General features: G+C 39.3%; 1 protein-coding gene across 1 annotated transcript in view; it reads left to right on the top strand.

Annotated features, from left to right (window-relative positions):
* Positions 1-6,035: 6,035 nt before the first annotated feature.
* Positions 6,036-12,869, top strand: part of Ccdc68 (coiled-coil domain containing 68) — a 42,197-nt gene continuing 35,363 nt past the window's right edge. The window contains exon 1 of the mRNA XM_076837168.2: positions 6,036-6,104. The gene's annotated coding sequence lies outside the window, so the exon portion shown is untranslated. The remainder of the gene's footprint in view (positions 6,105-12,869) is intronic.

The following is a 12,869-nucleotide window of genomic DNA, read 5'->3' on the forward strand; positions in this document are numbered from 1 at the left end:
GTTGGGAGATGTTCTGTGTTTCCTACTTGTGCTGTTGTAGGATGAGTTATTCCAACTTCTGATGTAATAAGAATCTGGAAAAAGCAGATCAGCTAACCTCAACCCAGGTAATTGCCGGAAACAAAGTAGCCATCCATTCTTGTATTAGATCTTGAATCAGAGGCTGGGATCATCATCTCAAGATATTAAAAACATGCCTCAAAATTCATATGGGCTTTTCTGGAGACCTGGGTGGTTTTTTCTTTTAGCCTGGTCCTGGAGTATTTTGCTTGGTCTCCAGAATTTATCTAGGTACACCAAGACTGTTTGCTAAAGCATAAAAGATTTGATCTTCCCATTGGGTTATGAATTTAAATTTAAACTGGCTTCGAGCAGAAATCATGCTTTCTTAAGAAGTAGTGATAGGGAGATACCAATTCTTTGGGGAACAACAGGTATAAGACATTGGTCCCTTAAACTGGGCAGCCTCATTAAATAATTATACAGTTTCTTCAAAACAGGCTGGAATGTCTCTATAGAAAGCAAACTGACCATTATCTCAAGGATAGCCTGAGGAGATTCCTTTGTTTTCAGATTATTTCAAAGTCCTACCAACCTCAGATCATCCTACAATTAGCATAAACACTGGCTAATTCATCTTCTGTTGGTTGGCATGTCCAGGTGAGGGCAATTAATTGAACTGTTTGAACTAAGTTAATTTGTAGAATAAGCTACTATTCTGAGGGTAAAAACACATCTGTGACGGCTTAGCCTGCTTTTCACATTTTTTTCTTTTTGACTAGGAATCATCATCAAATGAAATTTAATCAAGGTCATTCAAAGGAGTCTTTCAGAAGAACCATTATCAAACAAAATCTAATCAGGGTCATTCAAAGGTGTCTGATAGGGAAGGATACAGACAGTTCCCTTAGGGGGGTGAAGTGATCACAGACTCCTCTTGGGGTAAAGGAAGGGGAGGGTTAGGTATGGAGCATGCCACTTGCCCCCACCAACCTGCAGTTGAAGTCTTAGACCTCAATCCTCGGTTACCTCCTTCGTATTTGGAAGCATTAGCCATGGTACACTCAAGCTGGAGTTCCATTCTGAGGGCCTGCTATACCATAGCCTCTGCTGAGAGAGGACCACTGCCTCTTATCGGGGGTGAGCAATGAGTGTTTACTAAGCCCTAGAAGACAGACAGAGAATGACTGTATTCATCCCAATGACAGCCAATCTACAGCGTGGCCAGTGACTTTTAAAGAGACAAAAGCAGGTTTCACAAGAGTCTTACTCTCAGGATCAGAATTGAGAAGAACAAAAAAACCACAACCCAGTAGTAGTTGCAAGCATCCATAAAAATGGGAGCCCATTTTACAGAAACTGAAGCCAGAGAGGTTATGTCGCTCACCTTAGCTACATACAGCTAACCCAAACATTGCTTTTGCACCATACCTTGCAGCCACTGGAGATTTACAGAGCAAGGGGTAAGATATTATGTGATAGTAGCAAGATGTGAGAAGTCATCATCAGGAAGCAGAGATGGAAAAGCAAGAAACTGATCCACGTTAATGCTGCCTGGTGGTCCCCCAGCACGGGGATCCCCGCACTCTTGACCAAATCCTAAATTCCCCCTATCCCAATGGCTGGTCCCCAGGAGTCTCAGCCACTTCAGGGTTCTTGCATCTGGATCTTAATGAATTCTCTATCTCCCTTATTGCCACGTAGTCCTTAATGTTAACCTCTGCCTTACTTGAGTCAGCCCAAGGCCAACACTTAAAAAAAAAAAAAAAAAGAAAGAAAGAAAGAAAAAACCAACTTGGAATCAGGGAACTAGGTGTCAAATTATAATTAATACCTAAAATACTGCAGTTGCCAAAAAATAATAATAAAAATAGAAAGCCAAATTCTCATAGCCTGTTAGAGAATACCTTAACAAAGAAACAAAAGGAAGCTACAAAAGAAGAATTTTAACTAACAGTTTCAAAAGGCAGATGAAATTTAGTTCCTTCAGTTTTGGAATCGGACTGATTCCACATTATTCCAGTAGAGGAAAGAAAGAAAGGCTTCTGTAGTTACTATGAAAATTGTTCATACCAACTGAAGGTAGGCAAGGACAAAGGGCAAGACTGTGAATCAATGGTAGCACAAATCGTGTCAAAATGCAGGCTTCATCTATAACCAATAAACTTCTTCGAATGACACCTTCCTACATCCTTATTCTCATATCCCTCCTTCAACCTTAGAAGTACCTGGATAAAGATTTTTTTAAAAAATTTGTTTAAATTGTATTTGGACACAATATCTTTGTTATGTATTCGTTTTATGTGGTGCTGAGAATTGAACCCAGTGCCTCACACATGCAGGGCAAGCGCTCTGCCACTGAGTCTCAACCCCAGTCCTGGATAATTTTTCTCACTGCCGTCTCAACTGCATGCCTTATGTCACCCTTCCCCATGCTCCTTTTCTTTGAGAAGAAGGACTCACAGTGCAGGTAAGAGTGACATTTATTGCTCCAGCTACTGCAAAAGTGGAGAAAACCAGGCTCATCAATAAAGAAAGCTCCAGAAATCAGAATTAAGTCCAAAGGAATATGTCCAAATACCCTTCGAAAGGGTTTTTCTGAAAGGATATCTGGATTTGCTAAGAGAGCAGTAATAGGTTTAAATAAGGATGTCCAGGGCTGACTTTTAGCTGGTTGGCATGAACTTATCCACATCAATAGTTTATTGTGGATGGCAGTTTTTCTAATTGGTTGGTACCACTGCTCAACCAGTAGGAACATGCTTTGAATATCAACCCTGGTTATGTCATGGTTTCTGTAACTATTATGTGAAAGGATTCTTAGAAAAAGATGTACTTGTTTAGACAGAGTTGTTTATACAAGTAGACACTCAGGTATTGTTCCTAAACACTTGTTGAGTGTTTTATTAATAAACTCATAATGACATTTAGAGTTTCAGTTCCTACAATGCTTTTTTTTCTTTTCTTTCTTAACAGAGATGGACAAGAAAAAGACATTTCCTGGACCTCTTGTATGTTATCGAGGTTTGCTTCCACTTCTCGACTTGATCTTCCCTTAGTCTCTCGTGGTCCCCCCAGACTGGGTTTCTTGGTATCTCTTCAATTTGCCCAGCTGATTGTACACCCAGGAAAGTGCACAAAATCCACCTTTGTCTCTGATCTTGTCAACTTCTTCTGGGATACTGTCTTAGTTTGGCTGCTATAACAAAATACCATAGACTGGTATTAAATGGGCTCACATTGAAAACATTTATTTCTCATAGTCTGGAGACTGGGAAGTTCAAGGTCAAGGTTCCCAGAGATGTGGTATTTGGTGAAGGTCGTCTTCTTGGTTTGCAATGCTGCTTACTTGCCATTTCCTTTCATTACAGAAAGTTGCCTTTCTCCTATTTCTGGTTTAAAGGGCACTAAACCCATTTATGATGGACCCCGTGACCTAATTCGCTGCTAAAGACCCCGTTTTCAAATACCATTGCATTGCTAACTAGGGCTTCAATATAGTCATTTTGGGAGGGTACAAGCATTTATTCTATAAAATGTTTTCTTTTAATTTATTTTTAGAATTATTATTAATAAGTTAATAATATGTTATTTTAGTAACTTTGTAAAAAAAAAGTGAAAACTCAAAAGTCACTTAGTTCTCCTGATTATTCACAGTTTCATGTATTCTGTGTTTATCTGGCACAATCTAGGCTATTGGAGAAGTACTACATTGGACTGCATAATAGTTGCAGATTTTATAACCATTTTAAAAATTATTTTCTTATCTATTGGTTCTTTTTAATTATACATGACAACAGAATCAATTGTGATATAATCATATAAGCATGGAACATATCTTGTTCTAGTTAGAGTCCCATTCTTATGGATGTGTACGGTAGTGAGATTCACTGTGTTGTTTTCATATATGTACATGAGAAAGGTATGTTATGACCCATTTTTATTTGTAAGAAAGTGGGATGTGACCATTATGTGAAACTTGAGAAAAAGATGTGCCAGTAGTCCTTAAGAATCATTTATTATTAGCGACAGCAAGTGCAAGATTAGGATGAGTGAATACTCCTTGAGTATTATTACATTAATGGAGTGGTGGTGACATTTATGAGGTTCAATATGGTAGATTTCCCTCCCCAAGAAGGATTATGACCAGGAGAGGTGAAGGGGTCCCAGAAAGCAGGACAGAATCTAATGCTGAGCAAGACCCAAGCTCAGAAGGAGGAAATGTGTTGTTTACGGAACTGACTGGAAATGCAAACATGAGCAAACCAGAACAACATAACAAATGATCCTTAGCAACTGGATGTCTTCAGTGTTTAAGCTGGTAATAAACATTGGGCTATCTTTGGAACACGATTGGTCTGTAAATATACATATATTAATAGAACCACAAGAATTAGTTAACAAAAAAAATTACCTAAGAACCATCAACTTTCACTTTTGATTGATTTGTAAAACACAAATTAATTTGTTGGGAAAATGAAATATTATTTCATTCCGACTGTGGTGGGAGTCAGTGATTGTAGGGTTCTCAGAAAGATTCTGAAAAGCCCTTGAATATTAAGGGATTGAGGCTGCAATTTTCTGAATCTGTTAAATGTGAGAGGGGTGAAAGAAATAGCTTTCTTTTTTTTTTTTTAACTCTAAAAGTTTTTGAACCTTCAAGAAGACATTGAACTCAACCCGAAATTGTTCCTACTGAAAAACAAAATAATGTAGTATTGAATTTTAGCTCCAAGTCTAAGATAAATGTTGGCAAGTCTATTCCAATAAAAATAAATGATTGCATAGATAAATGGGAGAGAAGGGGAAAAAAATCTTTCTTACGGAATAATTTCTGATAGCAGTATATGGATACTCTCCTCTCTAGGAGGTGAAGTTCAATCCCTCCTTCACCTGGAGTGTGGGCTGAATTGAGCGACTTCCATCAGAAGAAGAGACTACAGAAAGAGAAAAAATAGAAACTTTGCAGTATGGAAATTTGGCAAACATGACTTTACCCAAGGGATCAAGGTCAATATCACCAGTGACTGGTCATGCTTCTACCAGGTACCTGTGAGAAGGAGCCAGGAGAAGAGCACTCCATCTCTGTATCCTTCTTTTCCCTAACCCATAACCCTGGGAGAAAAATATTAGAACCAAATCTGGGATATCCAAAGAACTTAGCTACAGTACCACAATTCTTCAATGCTGTTGCAGTCGAGGGAAAAAAAAAAAAAGAAAGAAAAAAAGAAACTATCACACACCACAAAAGATACATATGGGAGACATGAAGATGCAAATGCTGTATAGAGTCCTGAACAGGAACCTGGAATAGAAAGATATTAGCTGAAACACTAGTGAATCTGCCTCAAGTCTAGCGTTTAGTTAATTTCAAGGGACTAATGTATAGTTATGACAAATGTACCTTGGTTATGTAAGATATGGACTTAGGGGGACATGGGCTGAAGGGAGTTTGGAACTTTCTGTATTCATATTTTCTCTCTCTCTCTCTCTCTCTCTCTCTCTCTCTCTCTCTCTCTCTCTCCTCTCTCTCTTTTGTATCAAGGATTGAACCCAGGGTTGCTTAACCATTGAGCCACATCTTCAGCCCCCTCCCCCCCCCTTTTTTTTTTAACTTTGAGACAGGGTCTTGCTAAGTTGCTTAGGGCCTAGCTAACTTGCTGAGGCTGGTCTTGAACTTGGGATTCTCCTGCCTTAACCACTCTGCTTTCATCTATTTTGTGTCTCAAATTATCCGAAACAAACATTTTATCAAAAGCAACAAAAACAAAAGTTTAAGAACTTCAGGTGCAAATAGAAACTTCTTGAAATGGAGCAGTACATATCCCTCTTCAGCACTACCTCTATTGTGAGAGGCCTGCAGGGCAGGTGTCGGTCCCTGTGCCTGGGCCAAACAAGTCAGAGGCGCTGCCCTGGCCAAGGCTCCTCCCCGGAGCCGCAGGGGCGCCGGACTCTGCCCTGGACGCGCCCCGCGGGGCGGAGCCGAATCTGTGGACAATCGCGGCACCAGCACAGCCCTAGGGAACAGACCCTGGCCTCAGCACCCGGCCAGAGCACCCAGGGGAGAATCAGCTGGGACCCTGCACTGACTGAGAGCCTCCAAGGTAGGCGAGCCCTGGACACCTGCGGGCAGCGCGCGCCAGGTGGGTGGGTGTCCCAGTGCCCTTGGAGCGGGTGTCCCCAGCGGAGCTCGGGGCACCAGGGACATTTCCTGGAAAAGGGTCTTAGTGGAGAGAAAAGCTTCACCAAGGTAAACCTCTGTTCTGAGCCTGGGCGAGAAATTTCTTTGCCCCAGAGAAGAGAGTTACCTTTCTCCAACAAAGGAACCAATCTCTCCTTAGCCTGGCGCACACCTGATTATTTATTTAGTTTGTTGTTCTCCATTTCCTCTGTCATAGGTCCCCGCGATTTCTGTCTGCTAATTTCAGGAGCGGTGGAGAAAAACTCTCTGGAAAACCGTCCCCTGTGTTCCAGCGTGGCGGTCACTGCGTCCTCAGTGTGTAACCGCCAAGAGGAATGAGGGTGGTGGTCTGGACCCTCATTCATTCGTTTCGCGCAGCAGCCAGCGCGGCAAGGGGACAGACCCCTGATTGACAGTTTGGTACTGTTTCTGTTGAGGAGGCGTCTTAGATATTTTTGAATTTCATATTGCAGAGCCCTAAGCAGCACTGCAAAGAAACAGTGTTACTTTTCCAAGAGTGGTACAGGACAATGCAAATGTCGTTTTGAGACTGGGTGGTGCCATAGTTGTGAATTTCCAGCTTTTTTTTTTTTTTTTTCCAAAAGAAAGAAGAAAAAAAGTCGATGGAATATAAACCTCAGAACATGCAACCAGCCCTGAGCATAACCCAAGTTGATCACCATTATATCATGGTTGTTTTATTTGAGGAATCAAACCTCTCTTTCTTTTTCGATATATAAAGAGTAGATGAGGTGTCAAACACAAAGGGGAGTTATTCTGCATTTGCAACGGAGGAAAGATAAGCTGGCCGTCTGTTTTTACCTAGTGCCATTAAATATTCAGCTCTATGGAAAGACTGGTTTACCAGAAATTTGAGCTGGGCTGGATTGTCAGGGGCCCTAGCACACACAATAGGATCTGTTGTAAAGGTTGTTTCCCTCCCCTTCACAATTGGAGAGTGAAGGTCCCTAACAGGGAGGAATTTGTGCCTAAGGCAGTTAAGATCCTATGTGGTTCCTGTTCTATTTAAGGAATGAATGAAAACAGATCCTACTTCCTGGGACCCAAGCAAACTTGATAAGTTTCTTACTTTTCCTTACTTACAAAATAAATTAATACCTTGTCCCAACTAAAAAGGGACTTTTGAAATAAATACTGAAGCTACTTCCAGAATTACTAATGGGCATGTTATTTGTTAGGCTAGTTATTTACAATGTGCTCAGCAGTGAACTTGAATTCTAATTCAGTTTGGCCCAGACTAAAAAATATAAGCTAGATTTGGTAAAAGATGAAAAATGAGAGGTATATTTATTTGGGATAATGACTGAAAAGGGAAAAAATGGAGTTTTAAGGGAATTCAAGAGTCTTGTAAAATTGTAGTTTTGAACTGAGATATTTACATCAAATTTGTACAATCATTTATAGATTGAACATTTTTATAATGGCAAAATATTTCTATGGATTTAATAGCATGTTTAAATGAATTTACATTTTACTAAGCACAAAAACAGCCATCTACATGGGTTTGGAAAACAAGTGTATATGGGGATATATGTGCATATATTCAGTTTTAGAAAATATTTGTATTTGTTGCATCCATGATTTTGTGGATAAATGCTGGCCTTGTTCACACATTCATTGGGCCAGTATTTATTGAGCACCTTTTATACAGGTTACTGTATTCTGTGGAGTGCAAGGGGACATATTACTATCTTTTTATATAACATTGGGGTTCTGAGGGGCACCCCAAGATCACAGATTAGGAACCACATCAATAACCGTCAGTTTTGATAGTGACTAAATGTAGGTTGGTTTCCAATGCCATACTCTCTTACACTGATTTAAATCATCAATTCTAAAAAATTATAAAGAAGCTTTCATATTATTCTGTTCAGTGATATATTTCTCTCTCTCTCTCTCTCTCTCTCTCTCTCTCTCTCTCTCTCTCAGGTTGGGGAAGAACTTAGGAATCATGTGTTCTAGTTTTAATATTATTAAATATTGAAATAGTAAACCTAAAATACCTAAACATGGATTTCATACACATTAAATGGAAACAAACTTGTATTGTGAATGTCAGTCATCTAGGTGAAAAACACCTTAAAATGGAGAAAATAATTTTTACTTTAAATTAAAAAAAATGTGACTACTATTATATTTATCCCAGAGGGGGAAAAAGTCACTTTATTCCAGTTATACTTACTTTTTATTATTTTTTTTAAACTACTTTGTTGGAAGTGTAATTTACATAACCATAAAATACATCCATAAAATACATCCAAATACATAAAATACTAAAATTCAATGATTTTTAGTAAATTTACATGATCATATAAGTATCACCACAGTCCAATTTTAGATCATTTCATCATTCCCCCAAATCCCTGTTGTCTGTCTATGGTCCCTCATCTCCACCCCTCACCCTGGGCAAGTACTTTTCTACTTTCTCTATTTAGATTTGCCTTTTCTGGACATACCATGCAAATGAAGTCATGTAACAAATGCTCTTTAGCATCTGTCTTCTTTCATATAGAATAAAGTTTTTGAGGCTCTTTCAGGTGGTAGCATATATCTGCACTTGGTTTCTGTTTATTGCTAACCAGTATTCATTCAATTTGATGACTGTACCATATTTTGTTAATCAGTTGGTGGCTATTTCTGCAATTTTTTAAAATAGTAAGACAGATATATTGGTCTGGCTTCCATAGAATCATAATTTGAAAATGACTGACATGAGCCTTCTTCTTATTAGATGCTTTGATTCTCCTTCATGATTTAAAATATTATCGCCAAGAGTTAAACACCTAGGTTCCTTTTAAGCAAGTGAACTTTCCTATGTGGAACTATTTAGAGAACCAAATAAGACCTTCTTAATGTCGATTTTTGGTGTGCCTCTTTAAGGAGTCAGGAATCTTGAACAGCAGTTCCCAGTTCAAATTTTTTCTTATACTCCCTTTTATCCTGCCTTGTGCTACCATGGCAGGTACATGGGGCAGGGGGTGGACAGGTCATGCTTGACAACTTATACTTAGAGAGATTTCTCTATTTGAGTAGCAAACCTTCTCTAAAAATCTGGCAGTTTTTGTGAATCAAAAGAAGAAAAGACAGTGTCTTTCTGAATGCCTTTCAGTTACTACTCAAATTGAACGTTCATATCGGGGGAAAATAGAACATTAAAATAAATAGCTTGAAGTTTATTTTATTGGTAACTTAGAAACAAGAGATTTTCTTAAACATCTAAAAATCTGAAAATAAGACAGCTTAGTAGGTCAAATAATATGGCTTTCCAAAGCTAAATGTGTTCCTGTGGAATTCTGTTTTTGTCTGAAATGTCCAAACAACTTCCTCTAATTCTTAGGTGAAGGCAGAAGTTTAGTGATCAATCTCAGTTGGTAGCAACACCCCTATCCTTAGGAAGGATTTTAAGAATTCTAAAACTGATACATTTTTCTTGCATCATAGTGACAACTTTATTTGAAATATCTCCTAAGAAGTCTATTCCATTTTCAGGAATCCACCTTCACCCTTCTTACTTTCACGTGCTTCAGGTATCCAGGTAGAAACATTCACCATGCTATGTGGGTCCTCCAGGAGGACAAAGGCTTGATGGTGCCAGCACTGTGAGCACCTCTGATGATGATGATGGGTCCCCTAGGTCATGATGATCTGGTATGAGGAGCCTGGTGTTACCCAGGACAGGCAGCTGCCTCTCAGCCTTGTATCTTTCTGGATTTTAGAAGGAGGCTGCTCTCTGGTAAGTTGGACATCTTCATGGCACAGAAGGGTGGGCAGAGAGTGACCAAAAGGTTCCAGGACTTGAATAGACTTTCTGCTCCTGGACCCCATCGCCCACATGCAAATGGACAAAGATGGAGGATAAAAACATGTTGTGCATCTAAAAAATTGTTTAGATGAATAGACAAAAGAAGGAATCTCTCATTTGTGTTTAAATTTAATTCTTGTTGCGGGTGTTCAGGTCTTTCTTTCTTTCTTCCTTTCTTTCTTTCTTTCTTTCTTTCGATTGAACTCAGGGGCACTTGACCACTATGCCACATCCCCAGCCCAATTTTGTATTTTATTCACAGACAGGGTCTCATTGAGTTGCTTAGTGCCTCAACATTGCTGAGGCTGATTTTGAACTGGTGATCCTCAGCCTCCCAAGCCGCTGGGATTACAGGCGTGTGCCACTGCACCCTACTTCTTGTATATTCTATATATTTCCTTCCACTCTTTCACCTTAGTAAATAGTGCTCATCATTAATTTCCTTGCAATGTCTAAAAGACTTTTGTGTCTGTTGTTACATTAGATATCAGCTGTTACTATCTTGAGCTTCAACAGTTCAACCTACGTACTACCAACATACCTACCACCTCTCTATTTACCTGTCAGAGTTCACTTGGCTGCTCATTAACAGTTCTGAGTTCATTGCTGTTTCTTGTCATTTACACTTTTTTTGGTTAATATTTAAATGAAGGAAAACAAATTCAGTTCATTGTGACTTCCAGTTCTCATAAAATCAAGGAAAGCCCTTGGATTTAAAAATCTCAATTGTTTCTTACTTTTTCTGGGGTACTGCACATTATCATGAAAATAAAAGTTTTATATGCTAAATCTTTTTTTCCCTGTATAGTATTATTTTGTAAGTTTTAGCATACGGAACCACCATCACCATTAAGATATGAAGAGTCGTTACTTTATTCCCCTCCAAGATCCTCTATTTCTCTCTTCCCCATTTCCAGTTCCAAACAGCCACAGATCTGTTTCTACTTCCTATAGTTTTGAGGACCATGCCTTTACTACGGACCTTTAGGGACCCTCCAGACCTATACGATAGTAATTGATTTTGCTGCTGATTAGTATTCGCCTTGAATTGTTTCCAGTGTTGATAATTAAGAACATTAGTGTTCAGGTTCTGTGGAGCATATTTTTTAATTTTATTGGGTAGATTGCTAGGAATGGGATTTCTGGATTGTACAGTTTAACTGTATAGGAAGCTGTCAACCCGTTGTCCACAGTGGCTGTGTGTCTTGCATTTCCATCAGCAATAGGAGTTCCAACTGCCCAGCGTGCTCACCAGTACTTGGTACTACCTCCACCCACCATGGTTAATCTTAAAATGAAGTAAATTATGTTGTAGCTGAACTACTCTGGGACAAGTCTAGAAACCTAAAGATATTTTGTAAACGTCTGAGCTATTGACTCTTAGAAGCTTTTGTAAAGCCACACAAGAAATTTTCCAAAAGCACACCATGTAAATGTTACAGGTCCCTGTGGTATACGTCACTGGCATCTGCTTCTTTTCGTATTTTCTTGACTGATGAGTCCTAACTGGCTTTGGTTTGATTTGTTAGTTGGGTGATTTGTTAAATGGGTGACAGAGGAAAAAATGAGGGGACAAATGAGCTTAGGTGTTGCCACTTTCAAATTGAAATCCTATAAGTAAACGTCCTGTGGTTGTGAATATAAACATAATTATTTAATATTCACTCAATATGCATCATGGCAGATACTCTGTGAAGTCCTTTGAATGCCTCGTCTCATTTGATGGCCACATAATTCCATGAGGAGATACACATTCTCACATGAATTTTCAGATGAAGGAGCTAAAGTCCAGAGAATTTAAATAGTTGTGTAAGGCGGCCCTGGGTAAGAAAGTGAAGTAGTCTTATGGGCACTACTGATGGCATCCAATTCCTTTGTTTTTAAGCCACAAAGCTATATTGCCTGTGTTCCTAGAACAAATCTACTGGTACATCAATATCTGCTCAGGTTCCTGAAGGACACACCGGGAACCTCACATCAGGAGTTCCTTGACGTGACTTAGGAGCTCACTTTGAAATACCTTGAGTCCTATCTCAGGCCCAAGAAGAAGGCTTAAAAATTTATTCAGAATACTGCCAAGGCACAGTGGTAAGCTGGAAAGAGCTAGCCGACTCCAGGCCAGAGACAGCCAGGCCTTGGGTTAGGATGCTGAGGCCATCGTGACTAGCTGGCTGTCTTTGCTCAATCTTGCTGAGCCTCATTTCCTCGTCTGTAAATACCACTACTGACCTCTCTGTGCTGCTGAGACAGGTGACATAGTCTACCCAGCACATTCTGGGCACTCCACAGATCCTGGTCTCTCTCACACCCTCCTTCCTGAATGAGAGGGGCTCATATTATTTGTACCTCTTTGTAACCTGGTTGTTGAGCTGGCCCTGACTGACACCTTCAGCTGTTTCATAGTTTGAAATCAGACTGTGTAGCCTGTTTCAGTACAAAGACATCTGGACCTGAGGTCAGTCTGTCTGAGTTCAGGTGATGATGAAAAAATTGTATCATTCCTCTTTGCTTTGGTTGTACTTATTTTGTGCTGAGGACCATGCCTATAAGGTAGTATTGTAATGATTGATTGTGACAATATATGGGAAATAATTTTTTGGTAAGTGGTACAGCACTTTGTTAATAGTATGTATTTGTTAATAGTATTTGCACTAATATTTAAATCCTTTTCCCTATTAAAAAAATAGTCATATTTCATATCTAAGAGTTTTCTATAGGAGTAAATTTATGTGTATGTACCAATGAGAGAGTAGCACGTGGTCGAATGAAGTTAAATCTACTGAAGAATGAATTACCTCCACAAAGACTGGCAGACAGAAGTGGGGTTCAGTGCGAACAGGCCCCTCTTCGGTATAGTGTGTATTA

This window comes from Callospermophilus lateralis, chromosome 17 (genome assembly GCF_048772815.1).
Source record: "Callospermophilus lateralis isolate mCalLat2 chromosome 17, mCalLat2.hap1, whole genome shotgun sequence".
Lineage (NCBI taxonomy): Eukaryota > Metazoa > Chordata > Mammalia > Rodentia > Sciuridae > Callospermophilus > Callospermophilus lateralis.